This window comes from Impatiens glandulifera, chromosome 1, assembly GCF_907164915.1.
Source record: "Impatiens glandulifera chromosome 1, dImpGla2.1, whole genome shotgun sequence".
Taxonomy (NCBI): domain Eukaryota; kingdom Viridiplantae; phylum Streptophyta; class Magnoliopsida; order Ericales; family Balsaminaceae; genus Impatiens; species Impatiens glandulifera.
Window position 1 is genome coordinate 49651209 of NC_061862.1, and position 15429 is coordinate 49666637.

The window sequence follows — 15429 nt, forward strand, 5'->3', positions numbered from 1 at the left end:
TTTTTCTGTTTAATTTATTTAAATATTTTATTTCTCTTTATATATATATATTTATATATTATATTTAACTTTATGTCCCTTCATTAATTTTTTTCTCTCATTATATATAAATTATAGATATTCATTTTTATTATTAAGAGATAAAATATATTTAAGAAAAATAAAAGTTTATATATATATATATATATATATAAATAATGATAGATAAAATATAAAAAGTAATATATTATTATAATATATTGTAGGAGAAAGAAAATAAAAAATAATAAAAATTTAATTAAGAAAGATAAATTTATTTTAAGAGAGAATATTTATTAGTTTAGAAGAGATAATCAATGATTGTGCATGCTAGTAAATCTCTAAAATATTAGATTAGACATTATTAAATATATATATATATATATAATTATATATAGATTATATTTGTGGATAAGAACCAGAATTAGAATCCTTGCAAATGCATAGTGGTTAGATCTGACGTAAGGTACTTTTGTTCGCGAATAATTAGAGCTCGGGTAACATTGGATATATATATATATATATATATATAAATAATAATAATAATAATAATAATAATAAAAATGGGATAGTTGGGTTGAGACACGTTGTTAATTTATATTTTAGCGAAAGAGTAATGAGTAAATTCGTAGATAGGTTTGAATAAGAAAACATATAACACTTTTTTATATTCCTTGTTTCATTTGTCTCTAATTAATAAATGTATAAATTATCATGATTTGATTCATGAAGTAAACACTAGTAAAAAAAAGTGTCTATAGTTATTGGTCTCTCAATCGCCATAAGCCTTGAAACCAATCGCCTTAGACATAAAGCAATTGGTTATAACACAATCGCCATCAATCGGTAGAGGTTTCCTAGATGATGTCATAATTCGTAGCGGCGATTGGTATTATACCAATCACTATAATCTAATGGCGATTGGATGTGAACCACTAGCAATTAAGGTATAGTCATTGGCGATTGGTATAAGACCAATCGCGACCTCCATTATCCTTCTGGTGATTGGTAGAAGACCAATCGCGATCTCCATTAGCTTATGGTGATTGGTAGAAGACCAATCGCGATATCCATTACCTTCTGGAGATTGGTAGAAAACCAATCGCAACATCCTATATAAATAATAATTTTACATTTAATAATACAAATACCTGTAAAATCAAAAATATAACTACTAACCTAACCGTACCACACAATTGAACCAATATATTAACCAAAATCATCATAAACAATATTAACCAAAATCATCATAACCAATATCAACCAAAATCATAATATTACCAAAATCATAACAAAAGAAGTTTCTTAACACCAACATTTAAAATCAAAGTACTATTACTACACCAATATTAACTAACACAAATTCTTACTTAATTCACGTCTTCCCCAAAATTATCGTCGTCTTGTTGCGCCGGTAGAATTGCGGTTGATGACCCTTCACCCGATGATTGACTGCCAAAATTAGTAAATTGAGCAAACAATGTAGGGTCTATCGATGCACCGTCGGGTATAAACTGTGACATAAAACGCATCATCTCAGCTCTCTCTTTCCTCAACCACTCTTCATTTTCAGCTCTCTCTTTCCTCGACCTCTCTTCATTTTCAGCTCTCTCTCTCATCAACCTCTCTTCCATTTCAGCTTTCATTTGAGCCATTTCCGTCCTCATCCTCTCTTTCATTCTGCTTTCTATATCATCGAATTTTCTTTGCATTGTCACATTCTCTCGACATAAGTTTTTTTTGACATTGCAGGCCCTCTAACTCTAGAAGCTAAAACCGATCCCATTCCTATAATTTTTCCCTTCTCTTGAGGACCAAAAACATCTTCAGCCAAATCGACATAAAAAATGTCGGGACGTTCAGCTCGCAACTTTCTTAATCCATCCTATAACAAAATATGTTAATACCAATAATATATAAAAATGTAAAGTAAACATATTTTATATATGAGGAGTGATAGGGGAGGGAATTTGAGGGAGGGAATAGGAGAGGGAATGATTTGACATCACCTTATTGGTTGGAAAAAGTGTAAAGTAGGAGGAAAGAGAGAAGAGAGAGAAATTATTTAATTTTTTCAGTCAATCATATTGCCGGCCACGTCATTCCTTCTCTTATTCTCTCACCAAATTCCCTCTCCCAATCATTTCTCTTTATATATATACTTACCACTTTCTCTAGAATGTGTGGATCAACAGTTTTATCTTTTTTGGTCCTAGTCGCCAAAAACAAATCTTCATAGGATGGAACCGATCCTTCTTGAACTTCCTGAGAATGTAAGTTAAATTTCAATTAATTTGAAAACAAAGTTGAAAAATAAGTCTTACCATTTCTCGTCGTATCTGTATAAATGATTTGCTATCAGAACGATGCCCATATTTAAAGTATATGTGTTATTTGAATTATTGGGATTAATAAAAAAAATATTCACTTTAAAAAAAATAAAAAGAAATATCTTAATAGGATTTATGTTACTGAAAAAAAACTCAAATAACAAACTTATTTTAGATTCACACAATCTTATCCATCCATGTGTAGACCACATCTATTTATCCGTTTTATTTTATATTTTTTACTAACAAAAACTAATTAATATTAATAGGTGGCTCTTACTTTTTTTCAATATAAATAGATTGAAGTTAATCCTTAAAATCTCATCAAACTTTTCTCTTATTTCATATCTATACAAACACTATCACAAATCTCATATTATCAACAAAAGCTCTCATTCTGATGGTGATGGTTATAAGTTTGATATTCAATAAGTCTATGACACTAGAGAGACACATCCTTTCACGAAAATATGGGTTTCAATTAACTGAATGAGAGAAGAATCACCAAAATAATGCCGATTTTCAGTCCTTAGACATACATACTCAAAGGTTGGCACTAGAAGGACCAGATCCTAAGCATCACGATATACCACCCAAAAGACTTAGCCGCCAAATCAAGTATATATAGTTAAAATAAGTTCACAAAATTGTATGATGGGGTTTAATTATCTATGTTATATATGATCAAAATCAAGTTTCAGGGAATTTTATTTACATGCAAACATGTTGCTTTAACTGGTAATACTAAATCATATCTCTCTAAGACATGTCATATCTCTAAGACATGTCATAGACTCATATGAACTTAAATTAGAGAGATTAAAAAAAATGATAGAATCTCAATTTTAAAATAGCAATTATTCTATAAGTTTTTAATAACTTATAATTAGCATGATATTTTCAGAATAAAAATAATTGGCTACAATTAAATGCTTTCTAGATTAGTAACCAAATTTTATAATATTTGACTTAGATAGAAGAGATAATATTACAGTAGATAATAGATTATATTGGATAATATTAGAGTAGATAAATAATAGATTAGATTATTATTAATTAAGAATAATTTTTAATATATTATTTTAATTATATATATATATAATAATAGTTAAATATTGATTTGCCATTTGAATCTTAATCTAAGAATAAATGGGTGTTTGGATAAATAGGCACTAAGAATAAATGGGTGTTTGGATAAATAGGCACTGTTTGTATGAGTCAAACCTTGATTAGGTTTGAATAAGAAAAACGAATAAGATTTTTTATAGTCCTTCTTTAATTTCTCTTTAATTAATAAATGAAATGAATTGTCAAATATTAATAATTTAATAAATTTTAAGAATAAAAAAATAATTTAATTATATTAGAATAATAAATGTTTACTAATATTAATATATATATATATATATATATATATATATATATATAATTCTACAACATTTTTTAAAATTATATAAAAAAAATTATTCTTTTTTCATTTCTATTTAAACTAATAAATTTAACAAATAATTAAAATCTAAGATATAATCAATTTTAAGGAATAAATAATTAATTTAATTATATTAACACATATTATAAAATTTGTAATATATATATATATATATATATAATTCTATTTGTATTTATAATTTTATATTATATATATATATATTTAAATTATATATTATATATATAACAATCTATTTAAAACTTAATTCTCGATATATTTTTATAAAAATAAAATATTATTTTTCATTATTGGTATACAACCTATATTTCACGGGTAACTAATATTTTTTATACTGAAAATATAGTAAAAAATAAATTAATTTTTTTTAATTATTTATCTACATTTTATATTTAATACAAAAAATAAATAATAGAGTTTATACTGAAAATATAGTTTAGCTTATTAATAAAATAATATTATCTGTGAATTTTATCAAAAACCAAAAAATTCAATTTTTTAGTTATAATATATATAACATGCGATGCATACACAAAATTATTAATAAAACACATTAACCATAAGTGGTATAATGGTTAAAGTGATAATCTTTCACACTGTAGACAAGAGTTAAAATCCTTTTTCATTTCTCTCTCTAATTAATAAATAAAATGTATAATCAACATTAACAATTTAATAAACTAAAAGAAAATTAATTATAAAGAATAATAAGCATCCATTTTTTTAAAATTATAGAATTATTATTATTTTTATCTTTAAAAAATAAATGAAACATTAACAATTTAAGAATTAATCTATTTTAAAAATAAAAAATTAATTTAATTATATTAACATTTCTTCTATAATTTGCTTACTAAATATTTATAGGTATATATTTAGTTCTATTTGTATTAATTATTTTTATATTTTTATATTATATATATATGAACCATTTTTAAACATTATATTATATATATATAATAATAATCTATTTAAAAATTAATTTGCTATATATTTAAATAAAAATAAATTATTGTTTATGATTATTTGTGTAAAATTTATATTTGACTGTAACTAATATTTTTCTATTTAAAAAATAATTAATAATTAATTAATTTATTTTTATATTATTTATCTACATTTTAAATTTAACACAAAATAATAAATAATATTTATATATTGAAAATATAATTTTAGCTTATTAATATAAAAAGGGTGTAATATTTTTTTTTTTGAATTTCACCAAAACAAATCAAAAATTCGAAATTTTGTTAGTTATAAAAGATGTATATCACTTTGCATACACAAAATTATAAATAAAAGATATAAATAATTATAAGTGGTTCGATAGTTAAAGTGATCATCTTTCACACTCGAAACAAGAGTTCGAAGTAGAACTGTGCAAAAAAACCGAAAAAACAATAACCTTACCAAATCGATAACTTACCGGTTTTATATTATCGGTTTATTGGTTAACCAATTTTAATGGTTCCGGTTAACCGGTTTTTTATTGGTTAAACGGTTCGATTTTCGGTTGAACTATTTTATAACGGTTTAACCGATAAACCGGTAATAATTTAATTATATATTTATATTAGTTATTTTGTAAATATTACATATATTATAAATAATATTTAATAATATATATAAGTTATTTTAAATTTTAAATTATAATTTGTATAATTGTTAAAAAAAATTAATTTATGGCTATTAGTATACAAATGGAGACTTTGAAAATATATTATATTGTACAATAATATAATATATTATAATATATTTTTAAATATATCTAGGAAATATCATTATAAAAATATATTTAATAAATTTAATACTTAATTTATAAAATTGAATTATCAAGTTAACGATTAAGTTGGATAACCGACCAAAACAAGTAAACAATAACTAGTAAAACTGATACCAATATTGACTGGTTAACCGGTTTGTAAAATAAAAGGTAAAACTGAACTTAAACGGAACTGTTTAACCAGTTAACCGACCTATGGAACACCCTAATTCGAATCCTTACAAATGAAAATTTAAGTAAATTATATTTGTGGATAAGAGGCCACACTCGAGACAATAGTTCAAATTTATAAAAAATAATAATTTAAAATATATATCAAAATATAAATAATCAAATATATAAAAATAATAATTTAAAATATATATATCAAAATATAAATAATTAAATTTATAAAAATAATAATTTAAATATATTAAATTTATAAAAATAATAATTTTAAAATATATATATATATAATGAATTTAAATGTAATAAATTAATAAATTTTAAAAAAATAACTTAATTTGAATAGTTAAATAGGTTAGTTTTGGAATTAATGAACAAATATGTAGTTTGGCAAGTTAAATGTTCCTTCATTAATTTTTTTCTCACACTATATATAAATTATAGATATTCATTTTTATTATCTTGAGATAAAATATATTTAAGAAAAATTAAAGTTTATATATATATATAAATAAATAAATAATGAGAGATAAAATATAAAAATAATATATTATTATAATATATTGTAGGAGAAAGAAAATAAAAAATAATAAAAAAATTAATTAAGAAAGATAAATTTATTTTAAGAGAGAATATTTATTAGTTTAGAAGAGATAATCAATGATTGTACATGCAGCGTGTAGTAAATCTCTAAAATATTAGATTAGATATTATTAAATATATATATAAATATATATATATAATTATATATAGATTATATTTGTGGATAAGAACCTGAGTTAGAATCCTTGCTTGCAAATGAGAACTGGTTAGATCCGATTGGTCATGAATATAGTAAGGTACTTCTCTTCGCGAATAATTAGAGCTCGGGTAACATTGGATATATATATATATAAATAATAATAATAATAATAAAAATGGGATAATTGGGATGAGACAAGTTAATTTAGATTTTAGCGAAAGAGTAATGAGTCAATTCGTGAATCAGTTTAAATAAGAAACAAATAACACTTTTTATATTTCTTGTTTCATTTCCTGTCTCTAATTAGTGAATGTATAAATTATAATGATTTGATTCATGAAGTAAAGTATATGTGTTATTTGAGATATTAGGATTAATAAAAAAAATTATTCACTTTAAAAAAATTTTAAAAAAAATATCTTAATAGAATTTATGTTACTGAAAAGAAAAATAACTCAAATTTAATATAATTATTCATGTTGTTAGAATAATTTTTCAAACCAAACTAGACTTAATATAGATTCACACAATCTTTTTCATCCATGTGTAAACCACATCTATTTATCCTTTTTATTTTATATTTTTTACTAACAAAAACGGCTCTTACTTTTTTTTCAATATAAATAGTTTGAAGTTAATCCTTAAAATCTCATCAAACTAACACTATGACAAATCTCATATTATCAAAAGCTCTCATTCTGATGGTGATGGTTATAAGTTTGATATTCACAGTAAACTTCGGTCAGTCTATGACACTAGAGAGCCACATCCTTTCATGAAAATATGGGTTCCAACTAACTGAATGGGAGAAGAATCACCAAAATAATGCCGATTTTCGGTCATTAGACATACATACTTAAAGGTTGGCACTAGGAGGACCAAATCCTAAGCATCACGATGTACCAACGAAAGAGACTTAGCCGCCAAATCAAACAAATTATATATAGTTAAAATAAGTTTACAAAATTGTATGATGGGGTTTAATTATCTATGTTATATATATATCAAAATCAAGTTTCATGGAATTTTATTTACATGCAAACATGTTTCTTTAATTGGTAATACTAAATTATAATTTTCTGGTGCATGCATATACTCTCTAAGACATGTCATAGACTCATATGAACTTAAATTAGAGAGATTGAAAAAAAAATGATAGAATCTCAATTTTAAAATAGCAATTATTCTGTATGTTTTTAATAACTTATAATTAGTAGGACATTTTAAGAATACAATAATTGGCTACACTTAAATGCTTTCTAGATTAGTAACCAAATTTTATAATATTTGACTTAGATAGAAGAGATAATATTACAGTAGATAATAGATTATATTGGATAATATTAGAATAAATAAGTAATAGATTAAATTATTATTAATTAATAATATATTTTATATATATTAATTAAATATTGATTTGCCATTTGAATCTTAGCCTAAGAATAAATGGGTGTTTGGATCTTAGCTTGAAAGTAAATGGGTACATTTTGTGTATGAGTCCTGAGTAGGTTGGAATAAGAAAACAAATAAGACTTTTAATATTCCTTCTTTAATTTCTCTTTAATTAATAAATAAAATGAATTGTCAAATATTAATAATTTAAAAATTTTAAGAATAAAAAATAATTTAATTATATAATTTAAAAAAATGTTATAGAATTATATATATATATATATATATTATTATTATTTTTTTTTATTTCTTTCTAACCTAATAAATTAAACAAATAATTAAAATTTCAAGAATTAATCAATTTTAAGAATAAAAAATTAATTTAATTATATTAACACATATTATAAAATTTGTAATATATATATATATATAAATATATATATATATATAATTCTATTTGTATTTATAATTTTATATTTTTATATTATATATATATATTTTTAAATTATATATTATATATATAAGAATCTATTTAAAACTTAATTCTCGATATACTTTTATAAAAATAAAATATTATTTTTGATTATTTGTATATTTGACGGGTAAATAATATTTTTATACTGAAAATATAGTCAAAAATAAATTAATCTTTTTAATTATTTATCTACATTATATATTTAATTCAAAATAATAAATAATATAGTTTATACTGAAAATATACTTTAGCTTATTAATAAAAAGGGTGTAATATTATCTGTGAATTTTATCAAAAAAAAAATAAAAATCTATTTTTTTTTAATAACATGCAATGCGTACACAAAATTATAAATAAAACACATAAATTACTTATAATGGTTAAAGTGATTATTTTTCACACTAAAGACAAGAGTTAAAATCCTTGCAAATACAAATTTAAATAAACTATATTTGTGGATAAGAGACCCACACTCGAGACAAGAGAGTCGGTTAATATTGGATTGTGATCTCTATTGAGTTTTATGACTAGTTTGCTGAGGTATAAAAGATCGGTAACAAAGGATCGTGATGTCTCAAACCGTGGATCGTTTCGAATAAGAAAACAGACAAAACCTTTTTATATTCCTTTTTCATTTCTCTCTCTAATTAATAAATAAAATTTATAATTAACCTTAACAATTTAATAAATTTAAAAAAATAATAATTTAGTTATATAAGAATAATAATCATCCATTTTTAAAAATTATATAACTTTTTTTATTTTTATCTTTAAAAAATAAATGAAACATTAACCATTTAAGAATTAATCAATTTTAAAAATAAAAATTTAATTTAATTATATTAACATGTTCTTCTATAATTTTTTTAATAAATATTTATATGTATATATTTAATTCTATTTGTATTAATTATTTTTATATCATTCTATTATATATATATATATATATATATATATGAATTATTTTTTAAAATTATATTATATATAATAATAATAATAATCTATTTAAAAATTAATTTGCGATATATTTAAATAAAAATAAATTATTATTTATGATTATTTGTCTAAAATTTATATTTGATGGTAACTAATATTTTTTTTATTAAAAATATTGTTAAAAATTAATTAATTTTTTTTGATTATTTATTTACATTTTAATTTTAACACAAAATGATAAATAATATTTATATATTGAAAATATAATTTTAGCTTATTAATATAAGAAAGGTGTAATGTTTTTTTTTTTTTAATTTCACTAAAAGAAAATTAAAAATTCGAAATTTTATAAGTTATAAAATATATATATCACTTTGCATACACAAAATTATAAATAAAAGATATCAATAATTATAAGTGGTTTGATGGTTAAAATGATCATCTTTTACACTCGAAACAAGAGTTCGAAGTAGGACTATGCAAAAAAACCGATAGTTCGAAACTTTGATGGTTTGATGGTTAAAATTTATATAGATTGTCCAGATAGTTATTTAAGTTAAATGTTGCAACATTCCAAATTAAAAAAAAAAATAATAGTTTGTTTAAGCACACATTAGACAAATTTCCTCCATTTTGTAGCTCCAACAAGTCCTTCAATTCTTCATCTATTGCATATTTACACAAACTCTATTTTAATTACTTTTGTGAAAAAATCCAATGTTGACAAGAATTATAATGAGACTTTTTTTTTTTGTTGGCATCCCAAAATTTAATGGTTTCCACTTTAGAATTAGTAAGCAAACTAAATATGTTATAATCTTACGATATTAAATGTTACTTTATCTTATTGTCTTTTGTTTGACGAAGAAATCTAGTTTTAGCTTATCGATGCACTATCTTACGTAACAATTAATTTCGGTTCACATGATGACTAGTTCTTAAAACACAACTCTATTTTTCGTAATAGTTTTATTTATCCATCTTCCTTCAAAGTGAGTTTGGAATACCAAGACCCTTGAGAGTTCTTATTCTTTTAGTATGAATATCATTATAAACTCAAAATGATGTGTTTCACATTGACTAACACATGTTTCCTATGCGATAACAACAAGAAGAAGACAATTAAACATGATATGTTTCACTTCACCCTTGCTTTAATATTTTGACTCTACTTTAAAGTTTCCTTAACTATCAAATGATCATTGGGAAAATTTGGGTTTAATGGACAAAATAATTTTTTCCATCGTCGATGGCTATCATGGCTTTAAATGCAAAAAAAAAAAAACATACATAAATCAATTAAGTAAAATCAACCTATAATAATTAGTATGCCTTTATTTTAATTAAAGGTCATGTTGTATTAAAATGATTTAATTAAATAAATTTATAAACGCGAGGGGTGATCAATAGAAAGAAACTAACAAAGAAAAACGTGTTAGATTCCTATGAAATCATAGTAGTCTCATCTATGACAACCCCTTCATTTTTTATCGAGATGAACATGCATAGAGATCCTCTCATTTCGAACAATTTTTTCCTTTAAATGTCATGCTTTATATTGCATTATTTCCAAATCATCCAATAAAGATCCAATAAATGTTTGACCCGACTATCTGGTTTGTTATAATCAAAAGTCTACTACAAAATGTGTTATAACCAATTGGTAAATAAGAATACTACGGAGTAAGGACTAGATGTATGAGACGAGAAACTAAAACAAAATGTAGCATATTTTTTGGAAAACATATCAACTTTTATTTCAAAAAGACGTGAATGTGAAGGGCATTCAAAAGTTACGAGCAAAGAGAATCAAAGGAAAAAAAATAAGTAAAAAAAAATTAAGCCCTATCATCTCAAATAAAGTTGGTTAATCATTATATAATTGAATTATTGATAACTTAAGTCTCTTATTTCTATCTTGTTCTCACTTATTTGCTTTTATTTGATTTCAAACCTTATATTGTGAAGATGATTAGCAAGGGTCGTGAACACAAATGTTTATTACTTTATTTAAGAAAAAGACTTATAAGAAAGTTTATATAACTCGGTAATAGAACACAAATCTCATTTTTTATGGTCATGAGTTCGAGCTTTAGTGACCTTTTAAAAAAAAGATAACCAAAAGACAAGTCTAAAAAGTCTTGCCTAGACATTAGAAGAATCAAACCAAGATAACTAAAATTTATTTTGATAATTCGAAATATCTTATTTATAGATTTTATGAATAAAATTCTAATTAATAGAGTTAAAAATTTGTTAATAACTTTCCATGTTTAAAGTTTTGTGTGTTACTTAACCAACGCATTTTCTATTGATTTTTTTCACCTTATACAAAAAATAAAAATACATAATTGTTAGCATAAGAACCGTTACTGATATTTAGATAGTTGGACTTTGGCGATTATGAGAGTCAAATTTAAGATCATCCTTTTATAAACGATATAATTAAAAAGGTGATCAAAATTTATTCCTATACAAGTTTGCTATAATTTGAACACATCACTCTAAAAAATTTGACCTTTTAAAAGAAAAAATTTATATGTTATATATAGGGGATAACTTGTTACACATTAAATTATAGCATTATTCCAATAAATAAATTTATTGGAACTTTGGCTTCTCAACTCTCTCCGTCTCTCTTCATATTATGTCTATCCCTATGAATTGAACTCTAGCAAGTAGGAATTGATATTTATCACTATATATATAAATGCTTGCTAGGGAATGAAGCATCTGCTTGTCATATTTCCACATTATTAATCTTATATCTATGTTGTTGTTTTAAAAAATTGGTTCCTAGCTAGTTCTGATATTTTGTTGTTTGTTTATGTTTCGTTTGCTAGACTGATGGTAGTGTGCCAAACACACTTGTTATCATAAATTGTGATATTGTTAAACATAGGGTTGCTTCAGCTCAACATATCACACTGGTAAGTGTATCAATCCTGACATTGTAAAAATAATAATTCATTCTCTTTTTCAATGTTCTACCAATGGATTAATGTATGTTTTGGTTGCATGATCTTTGCAGTTCAATGAAAAGTCTAGTTCTCCATTTGTGAAGAAATTCAAAACAATCATTCACCCTGGAGAGGTATTAATTATTTTAGTTGTTTTATATATTTTCATAATTAGAATATAGGGATGTTCTAAAATTAAACATGTTAATTTGAAATTATTATTTAGAGGCCCGATATTCTTGACATCTTGTTAGCCTTATCTGCAATATGCATTAATTATTCTAGATTGACATTATAGCCTTTTAGTTTTATAGATTGTTCTATAAATATGATCACTAGTGTATATATGTGTTGTAAAGATTCCAGGCCGCTATTATCCATAATATTATATATCATTTCATCTTCATTCTTTAAACACAAATCTTGATTGTATATGGAATCATCATAGGTGAATCGAATCAAAGAACTTCCTCAAAATAGAAATATTGTGGCCACTCACACTGACGGTCCAAATGTATGCATCTTGTTGCGTTCTTCTATATTTGAATTATATTGAGACACTTAAGATCCATTGAATTTTTTCTATCTCAATCTAAAGCATTCAGTTCCTGTTCAGGTTCTAATTTGGAATGTTGAGAGCCAGCCAAATCGACAAGCTGTGTATGGAGCCCGAAATTCTTGTCCAGATTTGGTACGTGATGTTACACAATAAAATGTTGTCATGATACAATCATTTCTACAAATATTTACAGTTATATCTTATACACTTAAATTTTCAAATTTTAACTTAATTATTTCATATATTAAGAAACATCTTTGAATGCTATTTATTTTGAGTTGTAGTTTATAATAGAGTTATAATGCATAAAAGAATCATTACCTAACATGCAGGTACTTATTGGGCATAAAGAAAATGCAGAATTTGCTCTTGCTATGGGCCAAACTGAACATTTTGTGCTTTCTGGAGGTTGGAAACTCATTATACCTTTGAAATGTTTTTAGGACAAATTGTTTTTCTTATATTTAATAAATCCATTTTTTTTTATATTAGGTAAGGACAACATGGTGGTTCTTTGGAATATTGAAGATCATATCTCCACCTTGGCCTTAAAGACACCATCATGTAGTGGTAGAACCATAAAAAACTCCAAGGCTAGTGGGAGTTCTGTTGAAAGTATTACTACTCTAGGACATCAAGATACAGTTGAGGATGTACAATTTTGCCCTTCAAGGTAGAGAAATTACATTTGTAAATTGATCTTTATGCTTGATATTTCAATCTATATGCAGTTTATGATATTTTTTAAGTAAATTCTTTTTTTGTATGTACTAAAGTGGACAAGAGTTCTGTAGTGTGGGTGAGATTCATGTCTCATACTTTGGGATGTAAGGACAGGTTCAAATCCAACTATCAAGGTACCTACACTCCTTTAAATTACCTCAAGAAGCTTACAAATTTTTTTTTTTGTGAGTATAGTATAACCTACTAGGATAATTTAAAGGGACAATTATGGTGCGAATCCTTATCGAGATATTGAGTAGTACTAACTTCTTAAATTGAAAAAATCATTAAAAATAATAAATTTTTTTATAAATACAAAGGTTTTCAAACTGATAGTAAGGCCTCTCTTTAATTTTTTTTTTGTAAGTAGATGCATGACAATGCCATCTTTCTATTTAAAATGTACATTTCATTAATATTAGACCCAAAAAAATTATTTTAATGTTTTTGAGAATTCTCTTAGAGTTTTTTATGATTATTTTAATAAATATTAATTTATTTAAAAAAATGTTAAATGTGATAATTTTGAAAAGATGAGTAGTTTTTGGTTAAAATATTTAAAATATATTAATTTATAATAATAATTTTAGTTTTTGTAAATAAATAATATTTTAATGCTTTGATTAATGAATTGAATAATTTAGATGATGAGAGATTGAATAAAATTATGTTTATTTATGATTTAGTCTAAGAGGGAAATCATCTAACAAATCCTAAGAACAGTAATTAATAGTTTTCAAAATTGTGAAAGTAAGAAAGAAAACTACACAATCAAACATACTTCATAATTTGATTTAAAATGTTTTAATATTAAGTATTATATGACAATATATATTTAATAATATTTTCATTATTTTATAATCTTAACAGTAAAATGTGTTCCTCCATAAATAAGAACTCGTGCAATCAATAAAGAAATCCTAATAAAAATATTAAGGTTTTTGCCTTTATTTTTTAATTTCGTCTACTAAGTGCTTCTTACTTACATCGAAACCCTTGTGACAAATTCTATATTTTGAGCAAGTGGTGTTTTATTTGTAATAAAAAAGTTATTTCTCTTCAGATATCAGAAAACGTCTTATGATGTTCGATAATATTAAATTTTAGATCAACTGAAATCCCAAAAGTTATTATTCTTCGAAGCCAATGTTGCAATCTTCGTGGACAAACTTTGTTCCTACAAAATTTCTTTATCATAAATTGAAAAAATCTTAATTATAAACCGTGTTCATTCCAAGGTTCATATTAGTTTTTTTTTATAAATATTTTTATATCATCAATCGATTATGGTGTATCGAAACACTATTTCTCTCACATTTTTTTTATTCATGTCTAAATTAGAAGAGATTATTTAAAAAATAAGATTATTTCTAACTTCGAATAATTTAGATTCATAAATTCTTTGACGTTTTTTATGTTATATCTGGTTATATATTCATGAACGTCTCTAAATTTAACGAAATGCTCCGGTCGACGGTTGGAGAACTGTTCATTGCACAATAGAACACGTTCTAGAGGGCGCACAACAACCGATCTAAGGCGTTAGAGGATGGTGGACGACTTCCGATGTAGAAGCGCGTTTGCAACGAAAATCCGCGTCGTTTGTCTTGTTCGTGTCAATCATGCCGATTGTGCCGATCATGTCGATCGTGCCGACAACGACCCAAATATTCGATCCATAAACTATAATCGCGATATCTCTCGATTCCTCTAGTCAAATTGAAATTCCTTCAGATCGATTGTAAGGGGGAAAAAGACGCACCTATTGGAGAAATTTGAGATCATTCCGACATTGGAAGCTCTGGCGGCGTTGATGTGTTAGTCGTGCCCGAAGTGAGAAAATAAATCTCTAGAGAAAATTTCTCTAGCGGCATTGATGTGCTTGTCTGGTGTTACCTT

General features: G+C 24.0%; 1 pseudogene; it reads left to right on the forward strand.

Moving 5' to 3' along the window:
* Window positions 1–13712, forward strand: part of LOC124921275 — a 45424-nt pseudogene extending 31712 nt beyond the window's left edge.
* Window positions 13713–15429: the final 1717 nt, after the last annotated feature.